The sequence below is a fragment of the Hevea brasiliensis genome, unplaced genomic scaffold, assembly GCF_030052815.1.
Source record: "Hevea brasiliensis isolate MT/VB/25A 57/8 unplaced genomic scaffold, ASM3005281v1 Scaf260, whole genome shotgun sequence".
Taxonomy (NCBI): domain Eukaryota; kingdom Viridiplantae; phylum Streptophyta; class Magnoliopsida; order Malpighiales; family Euphorbiaceae; genus Hevea; species Hevea brasiliensis.
Window position 1 is genome coordinate 68,586 of NW_026614763.1, and position 6,000 is coordinate 74,585.

General features: G+C 35.4%; 1 non-coding gene across 1 annotated transcript; it reads right to left on the reverse strand.

Moving 5' to 3' along the window:
• Positions 1–4,525: 4,525 nt before the first annotated feature.
• LOC131176861 (small nucleolar RNA R71) lies at positions 4,526–4,632 on the reverse strand. Its single transcript, XR_009146715.1, has one exon. It is a non-coding gene; the product is annotated as a small nucleolar RNA R71 (small nucleolar RNA).
• Positions 4,633–6,000: the final 1,368 nt, after the last annotated feature.

Here is a 6,000-nt window from a genome sequence, read left to right on the forward strand (position 1 = left end):
TGCTCATTTACTTTGCTCATTTACATTTACCTTTTATTCATTAATCATTAGCCCAAATAATCGCTTCATTCATAGTTTAGTAATCAAACAACAAATCCTCGTGGGAACGATACTTGATTCATTACTTTATTACTTGAGACGACTCGTATACTTGCGGATTTTCGTACATCAACGGCTAGATCTGCGGGACAGAATTGGAGTTTCCTAACACGAGGACCCACAATTAATGTGGATAGTAAAAAGGGTGCAGCAGGGAGAAGATTGTGAATTTGGGTTTGATGAAGATGGTACCCTTATGTAAGGCTCCATGGTACGTGTGCCAGATGTAGACGACCTAAGAAATGAAATTATGTAAGAGGCACACTATACACCTTATAGTGTTTACCCAGGATGCACAAAGATGCACCATGATGTGAAGGATAGGTATTGGTGGAATGGTATGAAAAAAGACATAGCAAACTTTGTATCTTAGTGCCTAACTTGTTAGAAAGTAAAGTTTGAGCATCAGAGGCCATCAGGAAAGTTACAAGAGATCTCCATCCCATAGTGACAGTGGGAAATGAACACTATAGACTTCGTGACTGGGTTACCTCATACTACCCAAGGATATGATTTTATATGGGTGATTATGGATGGTTTGATTAAGTCAACTCATTTTTTGCCTATGTGGACCACCTATTCTGTCCCTCAATATGCAAGGTTGTACATCTGTCAGATAGTCAAATTGCATAGGATTCTTACTTTCACAATATCTGATAGAGGGCCCCATTTCACTTCTCGATTTTAGAGGAAACTTCATAAAGCACTTGGCACACAGCTAAAGTTTAGTATGGCTTTCCACCCATAAACAGATGGACAGTCTGAAAGAATAATTCAAATATTGGAGGACATGCTTTGCATGTGTGTCATGGATTTTGGAGGTCAATGGAATGATCAGCTTCAATTAATGGAGTTTGCTTATAATAACAGTTATCATTCTAGTATTGGAATGACACCCTATGAGACATTATATGGCCGGAAATGTAAGTCCCCTTTATGTTAGACAAAAGTTAGAGAGGCAAGAGTACATGATTTAGATCTAGTGCAGTACACCTCAGAGATGGTTCCTTTGATCAGAAAACGATGAAAGACGGCTTTAGCAGATAAAAGAGTTATGCAGATCCAAGGAGGAAAGATGTGGAATATGCAGTGGGTGATTATGTGTTCTTAAAGGTCTCTCCTATGAAAGGGATTATGAGATTTGGAAAGAAAGGCAAGTTGGCACCCCGTTACATATGACCTTTTGAGATCACAGATAGAGTGAGAGCAGTTGCTTATCGATTGGAGTTGCCACCAAACCTTTCTCATGTCCACCCAGTATTCCATATTTCCATGCTCAGGAAATATGTTCTCGACCCTTCTTCTGTGTTGCAATCAGACACAGTGGAGTTAAATGAGAACTTCACTTTTGAGGAACAACCAGTGGCCATAATAGATTATCAAATGAGGCAGCTTCAGTCAAAATAGATCTCTATGGTTAAAGTCCTGTGGAGAAGTCAATCTGTAGAGGAATGCACCTGGGAGTCAGAGTGGGATATGCGTAAAAAGTACCCATACATGTTTAGTATGTAACTCAGTGTATTTATTCTGCCTTGTATAAAATTCAAAGACGAATTTTCTGTAAGGAGAGAAGAATGTAACATCTTGAATTTTTAAATAATTATTTCATGTGTAATTATGTGAGAATTGACTGGTTTGGTAGGCCCAGGAGGGAGATTGTGTTATTGTTGTGTTGTGTGGTCTGAGGCCTTTGGATTAAAAAGTGTTGATTGAGTTATTTTGCAGGTTGGGTAGGTCCTAGTTATAAGAAAAATTCTGCCAGATTTTTGGCATAAACCTAGGATGTCTTAGGTTCTTTAATTCTTTATTTTGAGTTAATATTGATAAATTTTTTGAATGTGATTGTTTAGGTAATCCGAGTCAACCTTCCTCATCTTCTCAGTCTCCCCAGTGATATTTAGATAATATGTGAATAGATATTGATTTTATTTATAATTTCAATATTATTATATATTCAAGGCATGCTCATGCATTCACTTATAAAGATATTTATATAGTTAAATACTAGGCATACCTTGTATTGTAATTTTATTTAATGAAACCATTATGGATGTCACCTTAAGATAATTTGGAGCGGTGTGCGTGTGTCGACGTGCGTGGATATGGATAGGATGGGTAGTCGCGGCTGGAGCTTGACTCACTGGTGATGCATGCATTTTATATCATCATTTAGGAGTAATTTTTGCACATAATTTACCCTTATTCATAGCTATTATTTTAGATATTAGTATATATTTAGTCAATTTTACAATTTTCACATTTCTTAGTTTAATTTTTGGAATTTATTTGTTTTGTAGGTTAAATCTGGAGAAATTTGATGTATTTTGATCAGAGTAGCCATTTGGAGGAGATTAAAATCGAATTGCAAAAAAATTTTGAAGTTGAGAAAAAATGGCCGAGAGCGACACAACCCGCGACACAACCGACTACTTATGTCGTTTTTATCGGAAAATTTTGACGTGGCATTTCGTTACTCCACCTTTTACCTCACTTTTTCGAGATCCTGCCCCCTTTTACCCATTCTAGAACAATCCCTTAGCCTATATAAAGACCCATTTTATCACTTTCATGGGATATAGAGAGCATAGAGAGCAAGGGAGGCATTTTTAGAAAGATAGAAAGAGGGAAAGGGAGGAGCATCTTCTGCATCTTCTTCCAAAGCAGAAGAAGGATCAAGTTTACGCACTTTTCTCACAGAGATCCTGCTGCAAATTTGCTGGGTTTTTCTACCCCTTTTAGCTTACATTTCCATTATTTCTTCATTTCTTCATTTGGGTTTATTTTTAAACAATGATTTGTGAGTAGTTGATTGAGATTCTAGAGATGGGTTTGTAAATATTGATTTGTTTTGTGGTTTTGAACCGATTTAGCCATTTAAATGAAGATTGTTATATTTTGATTTATTGCTTGTGTGCTTATTTCCTTGCTTGATGAATGGGCCCTCATTAAGTTAAGTTTTAATCCTTAATAGATGGACCAAAAGTGAATATTGGGGATGGATAATCTTGCAATAAACTTTATTTTCTTGGTGTTAGAAATAAGCTAAGAAGATTAAGGAACTTTCCAAAATCAATTAGAGCATTAATTGGGTTTTGTTAGATTTGAAATACCGTGGAAAACAGGTTTGATTTAATGAAAACCAATTTTGAGATGCTTGAAAAAGGTTTCAAAAATTTAAGAATTGATTTCCCTCAAAATTGCAATTCTCATGTGTTTGGCTAAATTAGGAAAAACCACATGCAAACAATATTGAAAATCCAATCTCTAGAATCAATTTATTTTTCATTGAAATTAGATATAAATCCTCCAAACCTCATAAATAGCAATTTAAATTTAAATCCAATTTAAATCCAATTTCTATAATCACTTTATTTTTATTTTTATTGAATTTAGATTTAATTTCTCTCAATTTCATAAATAGATATTTCAAATTAATTTTTGGGTAATCTAGTTTAATTAATTTTAGTTAATTGATTGATCTAGTTTTAATTCCTCAAATACCAATTTTAATTCCAAATTTCATTTTACATCTTTAATTTTTGTCTTAATTTTAATTTTTAGATTTTATTTTTAATATCTTTTAATTTTTGTCATTCTAATTTGCTTATACTTTTATTTCCAATTTAAGCACAATTCCTGTGGATCGATATCAATTTTTAAAACTATACTCGTGACCGTGCACTTGCGGACACCGTATCAAGTTTTTGGCGCCGTTGCCGGGGAATTGTTTGTTTTTAAGTTGGATTTTAATTGTTTTAAGCTAATTAGAATTTTTATTTTCTTTTATTTTCACTATTGTTCCTTGTGTTTTTCAGGTACTTTTCTTGTTTATGAGACGATCGAAAAGCACAAGTGATAATCGAATTGTTGTTCAACCTAAATTGAAAAATTCATCGAGCCAACAAAAAGGAGTACAAGAGAAGAAAAGAAGCAGAAAAAGAAGAACAACAAATATTTGAGCAAGAGGAGACAATAGAAAATATGGAGAATCAAAATAGAGCTATTGGTGGAAACAATGGAGCAAATGAGCAAAACGGGCAAAATGCTGTGGTTAATCAAAATGATCCTCAAAGAAGATCCATGTTAGACTATGCTTTTCCTAGATGTACTGATGTGAGAGATAACAGACCTATTATTGGAGCTAATCAATTTGAATTAAAAACTGGTCTTATTCAAATGGTTCGAATTCACAATTTGGAGGTAGCCCACTTGAAAATCCTCATTCTCATTTGAAGAAATTTTTGATGATATGTGGTACACAAAGACAACCTGGAGTTTCGATGAAGTTATTCGCTCACATTATTTCCATTTTCTCTTGGATTCAAAGCATTGGAGTGGTATGACTCACTCCCACAAGCTATTATAGCTACTTGGGAGCAGCTATCTCAAGCTTTTCTATCTCAATTTTTCCCACAGGAAAACTACTCATTTGAGGAATTTGATGGTAGCTTTTAAACCAAGAGATGATGAAACTTTGTATGAATCTTGGATGAGATTTAAGGAGCTTGAAAGGCAATGTCCTCATCATGAAATACCCAAAGGGATGATTGTTCAGAATTTCTACACTGAGTTACTCCACCATAAGAAACACAATTGATTCACAAGGTGAGGAGATTTCATGAGAATCACAAGTGAAGAATGCTATGATCTAATAGAGAAGATTGCTCATAATACCCAATTATGGGGAAATCGTAGAGCACATGAGCCAAAGAAAGCAGGGATCTATGAACTTGACTCAGATAACAACATGAATGCAAAATTTGATCAGTTGACTAAGCTTCTTAGTGATTTTTGCACAAAGTCAAAAACCTCAACTCATACAACTATGAAACAAGTTGCCTTAACAAATGGAACTCAAAGTTGTGGAGTTAATTATTCTTCTTATGGTGTTGATTATTTGCATGAGCAAGCTGCTTATGCAGGAGGTTATCTACTAAAACCTATGGGAAATTCTTATACTAATATGAACAACTCAACATGGAGACCACAATCAACTTTTGCTCAACAAGGCCAAAGCTCAAATTATGCTCATAACCAGCAGTTTATGCAGAAGAACAAGCCTAAATTTCAGCCTCAATTTCAGCCCACAAGGCAGACACCACCTGGATATCAAGCAAGAGCACAACAATCCCTTCCATCCCATGAACCAAGCCATCCTTGGAGAACATGATGGAGAAATTTTTGCTGAACAAATAAAGATGAATATCAAATTGGAGGAAGAAATGCAACACATGAGACAAACCATGGATCAATTACAAGTCCACAACTGCATGTTGGAGACTCAATTGGCGCAACAAGCAAGCTCATTAGGAAGCAATTCCTATGGGAAACTACCTAGCCAAACACAAAAACCTCATGAACAATGTAAGTTGGTGACCTTGAGAAGTGGTAAGAAAGTAGGTCAAGAGAGTGAAAACAAGAGAGAAGAAAAAGAAAGCACAAAAGAAGAAAATTCAGTTGAGAGCAAGAAAATGAAAAAGAAGAAGAAAGCAAAAGTGAGCAAGATGAGGGAGAGAAACCATACATCCCACCTGAACCTTACAAACCCACCCTTCCCTACCCTCAAAGATTCATCAAGCACAAACTAGACAAGCAATTTGGCAAGTTCCTTGAAGTGCTAAAAATTGTATATCAATGTGCCATTCATCGAGGCACTATCCCAAATGCCGAGTTATGCCAAGTTTTTGAAGGAGATTCTTTCCAACAAGAGAAGGCTAGAAGATTATGACACCATCAATTTGGGAGAGCAATGCGGCTATAATCCGTAAGAAGTTACCTCCCAAACTCAAAGATCCGGTGTGTTTTCCATTCCTTGTCATATTGGTGATAATCAGGTGGCAAATGCCTTATGTGACCTTGGAGCTAGTGTGAGCCTAATGCCTCTTTCAATATATGAAAAAT